The sequence below is a fragment of the Rattus rattus genome, chromosome 2 (genome assembly GCF_011064425.1).
Source record: "Rattus rattus isolate New Zealand chromosome 2, Rrattus_CSIRO_v1, whole genome shotgun sequence".
NCBI lineage: Eukaryota > Metazoa > Chordata > Mammalia > Rodentia > Muridae > Rattus > Rattus rattus.
The window spans coordinates 150,950,029-150,965,521 of record NC_046155.1 but is presented as its reverse complement, the minus strand read 5'-3'; positions in this window follow the sequence as shown (position 1 = coordinate 150,965,521).

Genomic DNA, 15,493 nt, shown 5'->3' with positions numbered 1-15,493 from the left:
GGGGATGAAATTTGGCTTCTCCAGGGCTGGCTGGCTGGGACTCGAGGGCTCCCCGCCATCCCCAGCTTGGTGCCACGTCAACCGGTGCGCAGCCCCGGGTCTGCTCACCTGCCCTCTGGACCCTAGCGACACTTTTCCCTCTGCCACCCTTTGCATGACTGCTCAGCAGCTTCTACCCACGGCTTCCAGAAAAAAAAGAAAAGAAACACACACACACACACACACACACACACACACACACACACAAAACAAAAAACGTGTGAGGAGGAAAGAGCGGATCCCACGGCGGATCTCTGAACACGCAGGTGTGGGAGGAGGCAGAGAAGCTCAGAAAACCCGCCAAGCCTGTCCCCAGTGTCCTGCGTCTTCCAATCCCTTCTCTTTGCTCTTTCCCGCTTTTCTTCCTTTTCCTTGTTTTTCCTTTTATGAGCCTCCTGACATTGGCCTGGTATATTGAATGGGTCCAGGGAACTTTAGAGTTAGGAGACCAACTCGTCCAAACCCCTCATTTTGCAGAAGTGGAAAACGAGGGTCGGCACCCCAGCGCTGCCCTTCCGTGCTCCAGTTCTTTGGCTCCCGCCTTTGCCTTGTAGCATTTCCCCTTTTCTGATCACTCCCGGGGTCGCCTGGACCGCATGTTGCCCAACCCGCTTACATCTAAGATTGTGGTTTGGGCTCTTCCTGCTTTTAACTTTGTGTCTTCGGCCTCCAGAAGGGCTCCGAGCTACGCTGTCCAAGTCCCATCACTGAGCTTAGCCATCAGTAAACTGTCCATTGCTGACTCCAAGCGACCAAGCGAGATACTGTATTTTCCTGGGGGGTGGTTAGGGCGTGGATGCCACAACACTGCCGCGGGATCCAGGTGCAAAGGGAACGGTTTTCTTCCTGGGGGTGGCTCCCAAGATGCTGCCACATCGTCACGTCTCTGTTCAGTTCTAGTAGCTGTCAGAAGCTCGGGTGCTCAGGGTCACCCAAGTGCTCCCCAAGACCGGGATTGGATCTGAATGTTCAGGTGCTGTGCACAAAGGGCTGGCTGACTGTAGCATTGGATGTAAAAGCCACATCATGAGGCAAGACAGGGTGCTCACAGGACAGATAAATCTCACTGAGCCCATGCACACCATTTCAGAGCAGGGACGGAGTTTAAATACATCACGGAGAAGTAGTGTGTAGGCTTCTGTCTAACCCACTGTCTGTCAGGTTACTTGTCAAAGCTTTCACCTATCAGTGCTTAGAGCTGCAAAGGATTAAGCGATGTCCAGCTTACATCTAGAACCAGAATTCAGGACCTCCACCCTATCCCCAACCCCCTCCCCTTGTTACTGCATATATCCTAGTGCCTTGCCTCAGAAAAATTCTCAGGACAGCAAAGTCAGTGACTTGTAGTCCAGGTCACAGTCATTGCAAGCCCTCCCTCAACGTGGGAAGAAAGGTGAGATACACTATTTTTGTTTAATGGTGGCTGCGCTGTCCATTGCAACCAAACTCATAGAACAGGCTAAAATATTGTGCTTAGAAGAGATGTTTGAAGCCTTGACGCTGTCAGTCATGAGACATTGAAAAGGAAGCAAGAATCAGGGGATTTAGCTCAGGGCAGAGGGATTACTTAACAGGCTCAAGGCCTCAGGGGCCATCTCCAGCATCATACACACAAGTACAGTGTGTCAATTTTAAGTTAAGTGTGATTATAAAGGAAGAATGACCACAGAAAACCTTCATGCTTACTGTGCAAACGAAGGGTCAGAGGACAAGCTTGAACTCGTTTTTCTTACTTTCCCTTCAAATTTGATTTTTCATTATGGATTATATAACCCAAGAAGATGTTCATGCCTTTGTGTCTGGTCACCTGAGTTGCACAATAGCTCGTATCTCACTGAGTTAGGCCAGTTTTTCCACCCTGCTGTCAGTCTTCTGGGTTGCACAACTCAGAAGGTTGTGTAACATATTCGACAATAAATAATGTATCATGAAGAAAACCTATCAAAGGTAGGGGAATGACAGATGTCATCTGAGGTACCTAGATTCAAAGGTAACCTTTGGGATTCCTGAATCATGCCCCTTCCCATCCTCATGGGTGTGAGAAGGGCAGGCAAACCCCATGACCAGGATAGGATGAGAGGCTAAGGAAATGTTTTTCTATTGGTGGGTTCTGAGACCTCTCTTTTCCACAGTCCCTTCTTCCCAGGTCCTTCAGTGACTGGCCATACATATTTCCATATTTCAGGCTTTTTAATGTAAAGATTGGGGTTTAGCCTTTGCTCTATATGTTGGCATATCCTCCCAAAAACCAGCTGTTAGAGCATTAAATTATACAAATCAGACCTCAGCCCCCCCCATCCCCTGAACAAAGAGGGTTTCTCTGTGAATAAATGGTGTCAGACCCAAACTGGGAGTGTTTCAAGGGACCTGGGAGATGGGAGAGCTGGCACTGGTCCTGGGCTTGTTGGCTGTGGAAGCAGGGCTTGGTCAGAGCTTGTCCTAGCTAGAGCCGAAAACCTGCCTGTCGTACTCACTGTGGGCAGCTCCTCCCTGGGCCTGGGTGCATATCTACAGCTAGGGACTCAGTTGCAGCAGCTGCCACTGCTGCTGTTTATTGAGCGATTACTGTCCCTGCAGTTTTAAAATGCCTCAAAGAAGCAACGTAAAAGTCTAAAGGCCCTTTTATAGAACTGGAGTATGAATCCTGCCATTGCATGAGTGTGCATAGAACCTAAAAATGTTATAGAACTGAGGTCACGCCCTCTTGGGCTTATCAGTCCGGTAGAAGGACAGTTTCCCCAGTTCCAGGACACTGAAGAAGTATGTGTACAGGTTCTGGGGAGTATTGGCCACACACACAAAAAAAATTCCTAATCAGAGCAGAATCCCTGTAACCTCCCCGATGAGCCATTGCTGCTTTTGCTTAAAGCGTTGTGGGAGGATGATCTGTGTGGATCGCCTGCAGCCAGATGCCTCACATCCTGTTGAGTGAGAATCCCTATTTCTGTAGTTGCCCTTCTACTACGGACTCCTCCCTCTGACCCCACTGTGTGCTCCCAGAGAACAGGAGAGAGGACTTTGTCCTCGCTAGGTCTCCCCAGCATCTAGCTCGGCCCAAGAAAAGGGTTCGGCGAACATCGGTTGGTTAAGGTTCTACCTTAGAATGTTATCCTACCCAGTAGCAAGGATGCTTTTCTTCCACTCCATCTCACTACCTGAAGTGTCGAGAGTGCAACTGTGAACACACGCCAAGCGCTCAACGGAGTGAGAAAAGTGACTCTCATAATGACCTGATTAAAAACGGTAGAGAAAGCATCCACGTGTGTGTGCATGCACAAACACCCTTAGCTAGGTGCTTTTCATTCACTCCCTAAAATACGTCTCTAAATGTCTGCCTCTTGCTCTGAAACTGGGACCTGTGTTCCCGTGGAACTGACCCAACACTAGATCCAGTTCCACTTCACTCACAGCCTTCCCTTCTTTTCCAGGGATGTGAACCTGCTTCGTACAAGTCAGTGGCTTGTTTGAGTTCTTCAAAATCGTGACTACAAACTCACTGGAGGTGGCTGTGGCCCTACTCCCCCCACAGCCCCCAAGTGGTTGCTGGCATTGGCACAGATGAGGCTTTTGAACCTGAGCATGCTCTTTCTGACCTTGGACCTGGGTGCTGCAGAAAGAGAGCTGGCTCTGACAGCTCTGAGGATCACGGCCCTTCCCAAATGAGGATATAGGCACTCACTAAGAGCTTGAACGACCCATGACCGAGCCCTGAGCGGGTCTCTGACTCACTCACTCCCCAGCCCTTCTGGATATCCCTTTTGGTATAAATTCAAAGCTCTAACTTGACTCTTATCCCCCAAATGCTCAGGTGTGTTATATTTTACTCTTCACCGTATCGCCTGGTCATACCGTGTCATACAGAACAGGTTCTACCCTTCCTCCTCTAGACAACATACTCAGGGTCATTCTCCGCATCCTACCTGATGATCAGCGAAAGCTCAAAGGATCTGTCAGTGTGAAAACTGGTTGGGAGTAAATCAGCGGTCTTGCAGCCACAGTTAGAGGTGACCTGTGTCTGGGTTTGCCCACGTGCTTTTGGAACAGGCTACACTTTGTTACAAATTCAATCTTTGGAATAAACTGCCCCCATTTTAGTGTTAGTTGAACTCTATACAGGATTGCTGGAGTGAGATAGATCAGGGGCAGAGTGCTTGCCTGGTGTGCGTGAGACTGTATGTGGACTCTGTCCCCAGCAACAAAATGAAAATTGTATTCACAGGAGAAGACGTTTGCCTGGGTCCAATTCCCAACGACTCCGGCTCTGGAGAATTGAATGCTTCTGTCTTTCAAGGTCACTAGCATGGACATAGCGCCCACCACACACATACACACAATTAAAAACCAAAGTGTAGGATCTGGAGCTTTTAAAGCCCCATGATATTATTGCAACTTAGTAGAGTTGAACATTTTCTCAACAACCCCCATACACATATTCTAAAAGGGAAATTAAAATATACCCCTGAGTGAGTCTTGTTACAAGGAATAGATGAGTTAGTGCATGAAAACCAGTACAGTGTTTAGCACATGCTAAATATGCAAAGAAAGCTGCTATATATTGCCATATGTAATCTAATCCGAAACAATTTATATGCTAGCCTCTCTCTCTCTCTCTCTCTCTCTCTCTCTCTCTCTCTCTCTCTCTCTCTCTCTCTCTCTCTCTCTCTCTCTCTCTCTCTCCCCTCCCCCCCCTGTGTGTGTGTGTGTGTGTGTGTGTGTGTGTGTGTGTTTGCGTGTTCTAATCGCCACAGTGAGATCCCTTGTAGCCAGATAGATCATGTCCACACAGAGCTGCTCTAGCTTAGAAACGGTTTCTTCTGATTGGCTGCCTCTGCGCCCTCTGCCCCTCCCCCTCTCCCCTAACCCCTCCTTCCATCTTGTCTGCTGTAGGTACCCACTGTGGGAGGATGTCCAGTGTCTCCAAACCTGGCGCCCAGAGGCTTTCTTTACATGTCTGAAGGACTTAATATCTAGGAATGCCTCAGAAAGATAGCCTGAAGAACGCTTTAAGATAGCGTGCTCTCACCAGAGTTAGTGAGTGGGTTGAACTTGCCTGGCTCGTTTGAGTGTCAGTCAGTATCCTCCTCTCCTGAGTGTTGCTCTGTCCTTGCTCCCAGAACACAGACACTTAAACGCTGCAAGTACAACTCTGGCCTGGAGTCGGAGTCCGTGGCTTCTCACTAAGTGGCTTAGAATTCAAAGGCCCCTGCTCTCGCCTTCGCTTCAGGTCTAGGACCTCAGGAAAGCTCCCGACCTCTCTGAGACTCAGTGTCTTCTCTGTGAAGGTAGTAGCTTCATCGGCAGTGGGGGAATCAAGCAGGCGGTGAGGAGAAAAATCACTGTTTGGAAGCCTTACTTGTTCTTTCGTGATAAGAAAATAATCTTAGCGATCTGATCGAGTCCCTTCCTAGCTCATTAGCTTCACAGAAGGAGCTAGCATTTGTGTGATCTCAGACCCGTCTGAGCTTCAGTTGTCTGCCTCTGACACGAGGAAGACTGATGGGTTAAATCCCTGGACCTTGTTCAATTCGGTACTGGTGTCAGGCTCCCTTGGAAACCAGAACGCACTAGACTTTGAAGTCTATCAACCGGGGTCCATTCATGCTTTACGGATGGGCATCTTTCAGTCCAGTAGAGGATTTTCTCAGACTGTTCTTGATGGTTTGTTTTTTAAGATTATAATTTTAATTCCTCTAATCCCCCTCACACACCCCTCTCTACTCTCCTGCAAATTCATAACCTCTTTCATCGATTGTTATTACTTACATGCATATTTGCATTTATACCTATATATTCCCAAATATAACCTGTTGAGTCCACCTAATGTTACTTACGTATATGTTTCAGGGCTAACCGTTTGGCAGACAACTAGTCAGCATGCATTTCCCTGAGGAGGGTCACCTCTCCCTCTCCCAGCTTTACTCAGTTGCCTGTACTTCTAGGTGTGGAATTGAGAGCTTATGGGCTTTTCCTTACGCAGTTTGGCATGCCCACTGGTCCCGTGCCTTTTTTGTTCTTAACCAGCAGCTGTTTGACTCGAGTTAATGGCCTGCAATGAGAGATCAGCTGGGGGCAAAAGTCTCCAGTGACCAAGAAAAATTGGAAAGTATCAGGTCAGGATTCTTGTCTTTAATTTCCAAATTCTGTGGTAGGTCCCTTGTATGGGATTTCCAGTGACTGAACCACCGTGCTCGGAGAGCTGGGGTAGAGCATCTTTCCCCTTGGGTGGGCTCTGCTGCTCTCAGGGAGTGGCAGCAGCCACCTTTCAGGCTGTTCTGATGCCGCTCGGGTGTGCAGCTGTGTCAACAGGCCTTTGAAGTCCACATACGCACCGGATGACTGGTCAGCAGCCCCTGGGACCGTCATCACAAGCTCGGTCACAAGAATTCATAGAAGGCACGTGGGAGGAAGCTTTGCTGGAGGACTTGGGTAAGAGGAGTGACAGACAGATGAGCACAGAGCAAAAACCTACCCAGATCTGCAGATCCATTCCACAGGGGTTGCAGCCACCTCCCCTCCTTCCCACTCCCCACCACCCCCCAACCTCACAAGCTCTGCCTGCCGGTCTACACAGTGATCTGGCTTATTTCATGATGGCCCGAAGAAGCGGTTTCTCTACGGCTTAGGCAGGGTGACAGTGCTGATGGGTGTCAGGATCCCAGAAAATCTGAGTCATCGAAGCATGAACAGACAGGAGCAGGGCAACTTTAACTGCTACACTTTTGGCATTCTGCATTTCAAGACCTTCTCTTCAAACTTTCCCGAGCAGTCTTTTATGTGGCAGGCCCTGCCACAGACACGTCACTCCAGTCCCTGCCACAGGCACGTCCCGTCAGCTCCAGCTGGCTCACCCATTTGCTCTCATCTGCCCACAGAGAGGGTAGTAGTTCGATCCACATTTTGCAGAGACGATGGAAGCTCTGGGAGGTTAGAACCTAGGAGGGAGCAGGCTAGCCTCCTCCGCTAGGAAGAAGAGGGCTAAGTGCAAGATCAGTCTTTTCCCCAGGCAGTGTCTTGCGGCCGCCCCACCCCTAACCCCCAGAGAGTGGTTACAGAGTTTGTTATAGGCTCCGTGGTTTAAATCTGTGTAGCTCAGACTGGCCTTGAACTCATAGCAATTCTCCTCCCTCAAACTCCTGAATACTGGACTTGAAGGTATGTAGCACTGGGCTGGGGCTATCTCCCCATACAGCCATCTGGTTACTGAGTCACATCCGTTGGCCTCGGTGTCCCTGCATCCTGTCTTCACTCTTAACCTCACTAGCACAGTTTGGACCAGGGCAGCAGGCTCTTCATCCTGTCCGCCCAGCCTGGCCAGGTCAATCTTCCTACAGCCCTGTATGTGCCAGGCTCTGTGCACAGCATACAGTCTTGACATAGACTCCCTCCCGTGTCCTCACGCTCTCCAAGCTCTTTCCCAGGCTTACCCAACCTTATCAGTGATCATTTAAAGTTGCCTTTGTCTTGTTGGTGGGTTTTTATTTTTAATATTTATTTTTTTGGTTGTGGGTGGTGGTTTTGTTTTTTTATTTTGGAATCTTTACTTATGCACTATCCTTTCTTAAAATGTTACATACCCTCCTGCCCCCAGCCTTCTCTGTTCAGAAGCTCCTGGCCAAGTTTTAGAGCAGCAATTTTCTTTTTTCTTTCTTTTCTTTTTTATCCTTATTGGTTGTTTTATTTATTTACCTTTCAAATGTTATTCCCCTTCCCAGTCCCCCCCAAACCTCTATTTCCTTTCCCCTCCCCCTGTTTCTATGAGGGTGCTTCCCCACCTGCCCACCTACTCCTAACTCAGTGCCCTAGCATTCCCCTACCCTGGGTCATCGGGCCTCCGCCATAGGACCAAAGGGTTCCCCTCCCACTGATGCCCACTAAGGCCATCCTCTGCTACAAATGCAGCTGGAGACATGGGTCCCCCCAGGTGTGCTCTTTGGTTGGTGATTTAGTCCCTGGGAGCTTTGGGGAGTCTGGTTGGTTGATATTGTTGTTCTTCCTATGGGGTTGCAAACCCCTTCAGCTTCTTCAGTCCTTTCTCTTAACTCCTCCATTGGGGACTCCATGCTCAGTCCAATGGTCGAGCATCTGTATTTGTCCGGCTCTGGCAGAGCCTCTCAGGGGACAGCTATACCAGGCTCCTGTCAGCAAGTACTTCTTGGCATCAGCAATGGTGTCTGGGTTTGGCGTCTGTATATGGCATGGATCCCTAGGTGGGGCAGCCTCTGGATGGCCTTTACTTCAGTCTCTGCTCCACAGCTGATAGAGACCATATCCAGTGGATAGGCACGGCCCCCAATTGAGGGATGGGGCCACCCAGACACCTCAAAAATATTAATCCAGAATTCCTTCTGTCAAAAGGAAATGCAGGGACAAAGAATAGAGCAAAGGTTTTTAACATGTGGGTCGTGATCCCTGTGGATGGTGGAACAACCATTTCACAAGGGTCACGCATATTATAGATTTACACTGCGATTTATAACAGCAGCAAAATTATAATTATGAAGTAGCAACAAAATAACTTTATGGTTCTGGGGTCACCACACATGAAGAACTATATTAAAGGAATAATACACAGCAATTAGGAAGGTTGAGAAATATTGCCAGAAGCTTCCTGTAGTTGCTTTAGGGGAATGATCTTCCTTCGACATTTTGTAACATTTAAGCATTGCTCCTCATGTGCTGCTCCAGTGTAATTATTTGTACACCAGAACTTATCTCCAAGTGAACATGAAGTGTGTGTGTCCCAGTGTGTGTGTGTGTATGTTCCACTGTCTGTGTGTGTGTGTGTATATGTTCCAGTGTGTGTGTGTGTATGTTCCAGTGTGTGTGTGTATGTGTGTGTCCCAGTGTGTGTGTGTGTGTGTGTGTGTGTGTGTGTATGTTCCAGTGTGTGTGTGTGTGTGTGTGTCCCAGTGTGTGTGTGTGTGTGTTGTTCCATGTGTGTGTGTGTGTGTGTGTGTGTGTGTGTGTGTGTTCCAGTGTGTGTGTGTGTGTGTATGTTCCAGTGTGTGTGTGTGTGTGTATGTTCCAGTGTGTGTGTGTGTATGTGTGTGTCCCAGTGTGTGTGTGTCCCAGTGTGTGTGTCCCAATGTGTGTGTGTCCCAGTGTGTGTGTGTGTCCCAGTGTGTATGTGTGTCCCAGTGTGTGTGTCCCAGTGTGTGTGTCCCAATGTGTGTGTGTCCCAGTGTGTATGTGTGTCCCAATGTGTGTGTGTCCCAGTGTGTGTGTGTCCCAGTGTGTGTGTGTCCCAGTGTGTGTCCCAGTGTGTGTATGTCCCAGTGTGTGTGTGTGTCCCAGTGTGTGTGTATGTGTTTGTGTGTGTCCCAGTGTGTGTGTATGTGTTTGTGTGTCCCAGTGTGTGTGTATGTGTGAGTCTGTCCCAGTGTGTGTGTGTCCCAGTGTGTGTGTATGTGTGTATGTGTCCCAGTATGTGTGTATGTGTTTGTATGTGTCCCAGTGTGTGTGTGTGTTCCAGTGTGTGTCCCTGTGTGTGTGTATGTGCTTGTCTGTGTCCTAGTGTGTGTACATGTGTGTGTCCGTGTATGTGTGTGCATGTGTGTGTGTGCCCCAGTGGATGTATTCCCCAGTTTTTGTGTATATGTGTGAGTGTGTCTCTCTGTGTGTGTGTGTGTGTCCCAGTGTGTGTATGTGTTTGTATGTGTCCCAGTGTGTGTGTGTGTGTGTGTCCCAGTGGATGTATTCCCCAGTTTTTGTGTATTTTTGGTCTGTGTGTCTCTCTGTGTGTGTTTGTGTGTGTGAACTAGTTTGATCATTGTCATGGTGCAAAGAACATAATGGCCCCTTTTGAATGATTGAACTAGTGGCTAGAGGAAGCGCAGTAGTGAGGAACAGTCACAATATGTGAGTGACTACTGTTGCTGACAATGCTCTTAGTCCTAGTAGCAGGCACCACTCCTGTAAGCCTTGCAACAGCCTTGACAGGTGGCTGGTTCTGTGTCTCCACGGCATGAATAGAGACAACCCTGTCAAAGCGATGGGCTTGGGATTCAGGTCCAGGCCTTCCGCCTCCAGAACTCCAGGTCCCACTGCAGTTATCCCTGTAACTTTTCTTATTGTTGCAACCAAGTACCTGACTAGAGAAAACTTGGGGGAGGAAGGCATTATTCTGGCTCCAGGTTTGAGTGGGAATAGTCCAAGGAAAGCATAGCAGTGACAATATGCACGGCTAGTCACACTGTGTGCCCAGTTAGGGACAAGCAGAGCATGAACACTTGCGCTCTCTCTCTCTCTCTCTCTCTCTCTCTCTCTCTCTCTCTCTCTCTCTCTCTCTCTCTCTCTCTCTCTTCTGTAACATGAGGAATGCCTTTCAGTCCAAGAACATTCTGCCCACATTTAGAGTGAGTTTTTCCTTCACAGACCAAACCCCCAGAGGTTTGTCTCCTAGGTGATTCCAAATCTAGTGAAGTTGACTGTGAAGATTAAACATCTCACTACCTTTCTGGAGTGCTTTGCCTTTGCATAGAAAAGCCCAGCAGAGGGATAGGTGTGCTCTCAAAATGGCTACTTTGTAGACTCAATAACACCTGTCAACTTGAGACCCTGCAACAAATGCACAAGATCAAGGATACGTTCAGAGTAAGAGTAACAACCACGGGATGCCTGCAGAATTGAGCTTGGGTAAGAAGGGCGGAAAGGAAGTGCTGGTCAGCCTGAGGTGCGCCTTATCTACATGCAAACTGGTGAACCAGCATAGCCTGCTCTCCAGTGTTGATGTTCCCGGGGTGGCAGGTGTGGTGTGGAAAGTGAAGCATGGTTTTCACATCCCACAAAGTGTCCCGTCTTCATTATGCAGTAGTTGGATTGCAGGCTCGGCATTGCTATCATTCTTCACCTTTGGCATGAGATGGCACCTTGGTGAATAATCCTAATCTTCCCAGTGCATGCGTGCACCCTGTGCCTACTGTTCTTGTCTTATAATTAACTTTTACACTCCCCTCAACTTTACAACTCAATCTGGGAACCGGAGCAACCGCAGCCCTGTCTTTATCTAATTTAGCAAGATTTTTACCCCGCACTGCAATTAGACTCACATGTTGTATGATCGACGTCCTTTGCTAATCACATAATTCCTTTTGATTTAATCATCACGTGGCGGCCTTCGTTATTTTCCTTTAACTGTCTGTGTGATTTTCCTGTCAGTCGGGAGCCGCACGTAGGATCTCAGCTTGAGGCATCTGCAGCCACAGGCCTAAAGGTCAAAGGCAAGGGAGGAACTGTCTTCCTGTGTAGCGAAGAAACTCAAACAAGGGTGTCAAAGGGCTTCGCCTCTCCAAACGGCTCATCATTAGCAGTCTCGGAAGATGTGGAGGGATGAACAACACATCCGAGGAGAGCAGCACTCGCGCTACCCAGTATGGAGACTCATGAATAATTCAAACGGGGCCTGACAATTAACTCAGAGCTTGAGTCTGGACAAAATTAATCTGGGTCTAAAAGAAATCAGGGGACAGGCCAGGAAGGGTCCCAGGATACTCTTGAAATCGTGTCCTTCAGTTGCTGTCGTTGGCTCCAGGCTGTTCATTGCCAGGAGATGTGTCACTGTAAGGCAGGCCTCGTTCTTTCCTCTTCCTTCCCCCCACCCCCTTGTGAATTTTTCTTGTTGTTCCGGGAAGGTAGATTAGAAGAAAACAGGAGCCCTACTCAGGAGTTGAGGATCTGTAAGGAGAGAATATCGTGCTGACGTGCGTCTAAGATGGAGCTTCCCCAGTTTGCTTCCCTATTGGGCTTTTTTAACAATGGGCTCAGAAGGCCTTATTCAAATTTGCAAATTTGTTACGCTCCGGTACCTGGACTGGGGTCCATGACTCTTGAGCCCAGGATTGGGTCACCACGGTGACTTAATGGACAGTCCAATGGCCCAGGTTTTCCCCCGACTCCTGTTCTCCAGTGTTTGGAGTAGCCAGGACAGAGCCTAGAGTGGGGAGACAAGAAGACTCAAGCCTTGATCTTGACTGAGAGATACACAGGTCAGGGGAGAGGGATCCAGCCAGACAGAGAAGGCACCACTCCCTGGGGAAGAGATTCTGCACACAGGATTTAAGAAATCCCTTGGAGCCTGCTCTTAGGACCCGGCCTATCGTAGGGACATTACCTGGTGAGTGAACATGTGCCTTAGCCAGGGCGTCACAAGGTCAAATTATGTAATATCTTAATTAAAGTAATGTTTTTTACATGACATTAACAACTTAGCTGCTGGCACCTGAAGTTCCTGCCCCAGGGAAGATATGTGGATATGTGACACCTTGTATGGACTTCTTTTTGTTGCGTTGGTTTTTTTTTTTGTTTGTTTGTTTTTTTAATGTGTTTTTTGTCTGTTTGCTCAGAATGCAAGGTTAGCAAGGGACCACTGTGGCCAGAAAACATAGTCCAGAGGTGTGTAGGGACTGGGGTGACAGCTCAGTAAATAAGGTGCTTACCTCTCAGGCAGGAGGACCCTAGTTTGTTTGAGCCCTAGAATTCCTTGCTACCATATCTGGTAGCAAGCGCGTATAATCTCAGTGCTGGCTGGGTGGAAAGGGATAGATCCACAGGGCTTGCTGACCAGTTAGCCTAGTTTACTTGTCAAGTTCCAGACCAATGAGGGACCTTGGCAAAAAAACAAAGCAAAATGAAAACCAAACAAACTAGCAAAAAAATCAACAAGGCAGACCACATCTAAGCAATGGTATTCCAGGAACTTCTGGCCCCTATGTACATGTGCATATGCGGTTGTATGCACATATGCACACAAACAGGTGCACATACATAGACATGTATACAAAGCATACAAACTGGATGCTAGCCTCTCTCTGCCACACCCTCCGAGCTGGGAAACCTGTGTGCTTGCCAGTGGGTATACACCACGCTCTCACATTAGCAGTTGGGGTGCCTCTGTCAAATACTCACCGCCCTCTGTCAGATAGGCACAGCATCAGTATCTCCTGGCTTCTAATCCAGGCCAGAACAGGGCAAATTCTGGATCTAGGAATACATCCCCAGTGGGTTGGATGCTGGTGACTTGTTCGGTCCTCACCATGTCTGAGACAACATATGGATCAGACAAGGAAGTTTTAATAGCTTGGGTGTGGGAATCTCACCTATGATCCTAACTCTTGGGACACTGAGGTAGAAAGAAGGACAAAAGTTCAAGGCCAGCCTGGTCTACAGTGTTAGGTAGTGAAACTGCCTCAAAAAATCCAGAAGGAATTGTGTGTGTGTGTGTGTGTGTGTGTGTGTGTGTGTGTGTGTGTGTGTGTGTGTGTCCGTTCACAAAATCTAGTGGAAATGAAACCTAAAGTCTACATTTAAGTTAAAAACAAGTCAAAAAATGACTAAGACATAAGCCTGTTCAAAAGGCCAGTGGGGAAGGACACAGTGGGTCATGGCTGAATTCTTCACACAGCTGTCAAATGGGGTCAGATTCCATTAGAAAGCAGGTGTGTGCACATAGAGGGATCTCTCTGTAGCCTTTGCATGGGGTCAAGTCACACCCCAGCATGATGTTTGCTTGGGGAACTGGTAGCTATGTCTTACCCCGAACCCCTAGCTTTATTCTACAAAGGATTTTCACGGTCGTTTTCTTGTCACATCGTCCTACTGAAATGGTTTGCGTCTGGTCAAGGACAACTCGACTTGTCCAAGATCACCCAGGCAGCGACTGACAGAGTCCAGCCCTCTGACCCCACATCAGCCCTCCTCTGCCACATCATGCCGCCTTTATTCAGACCACAGCCCCTGCTGGCAAGATCTAAAAACAAAGCTGGAACCACACCTGTCAGGCAATGTCCATGGTGGACATGTTCAGATGGGGACCTCGCCCTCAGCCGGGCTGACAGCCATGGTTCAAAACCACTTTTCCTAACTTAAGGGTGGGCGTATGATGGGCCAGCTCACATCTCAGAGCGCAGTGACCCTTTCAGAACTTGACAAGAAGCATTGCACGTGGCTTTCCCTCTGAATGGGATCAGGAGAAGGGCATCCCTGTGCTTTAGATACTGGGAAGGGTCTGTGAAGAAGGCCGAAGTGGGAGAAGATCAGGGCACACACTATTTCCAGCTGCCTGCTGAAAGCATGGCTGGAGAGTTTGTACATTTGTCTGTGTTTCTTATGTTTGACCTAGAAACTTTGGGCAACCTCCGGCTTGCCCTGGCCGTTTGACTCTGGTACATTCTCACATTGTTTTGTCACAATACCATGTCACCACATAAGGATGCTATCAGTGGCAAGCACTTATTCCTCCAGGAAAACCTGTAAAAGAGGGAGGCCGGGAATTGTCCCCATAGTTTTCATAAGGAACAATAAGGAACAAAGGTTTCCATCCACCCGTCCCTCTGTACCTCCGTCCACCTGTCCATCCACCTATCTGTCCATTCGTTTTGCTTTCCCAGAGCTAACATTTATTAATGCACTCCTGCGTTCTAGGAACTGTGAAATGCAAGGGGGAAAGGAGGGTTTGGAAAGCTCCTGGGAGAGTTATTTAGAAAGGCAGACCTGGGAGTGGGAAGGTGGCATGTCATGGCAGGCTGTGGCCAGTAGGTGGCGCTCAGGTTTCCAGGCGGGCCAGCCGTTTACACAATCCAAAATCATTTTCATATCCATTACTGGGCCTGAAATCAAATTCTAAGACACGTTGAAAGGCTGCATTCAATTTTATTTTAATTCCACTTATTTGCTGTTAATTGATCCATGCTTTTCAAAAACAAGGGACAAATTGAATCTGGTTGGGTTATGGCTTATTGTTAAGTGAAAGGCATGGCCAAGGAAATTAACCTTCTAAATAGGTTAGCACCTCCAGTGAATGGTATTACCAATTGCTGTGAAGAACGAATTCTGTCTGAGAAATATCTGGAAGGACATACACAAAAATGTTAGATATCGGCTCACGGTGGAACTCCAGATGGTTTTAATTTATTCCTTATACTCATCTGATTTAGGGTGGGGAAAGTGCACTTCACGCTGCCTGTGTGTTTGCCTGCATGTGTGTCAGTGTGCCCACATATGCATGTCTGGTGACCACAGAGGACAGAAAAGGGCATCAGATCCCCTGGAACCAGAGTTACACTGTTGCGAACTGCTGTGTGGGAGCTCAGAATCACATTTGGAGCCTCCGAAAGAGCAGCCAGTGCTCTTGAGCGCTGAGCCGGTGCTCCAGCCTTGCAAGTTAGTATCTTTATAAACAGAAGTGCTAAAATGACTAAATATGTGGGAAGTCATTCTTGCTGGAGGCCAGAGACACTCCAGTATCAGTGTTCCAGACATGGGTCTGGTCACCGTGGTGGGTTGGCTTGGGCCTAGCAGCATCAGAGCCTTAGACATGGGAATAGAGGAAGCCACCAAGACAGGTGTACCAACTCACAAGTTCATTGCTCAGTAGTGGGCAGGGCTTGTCCACGTTCTCTGGCTATGTTTTGGGGGCCTCACTCCCCAGCTGACCTTTGTCGAAGATTTGTTATCTAGT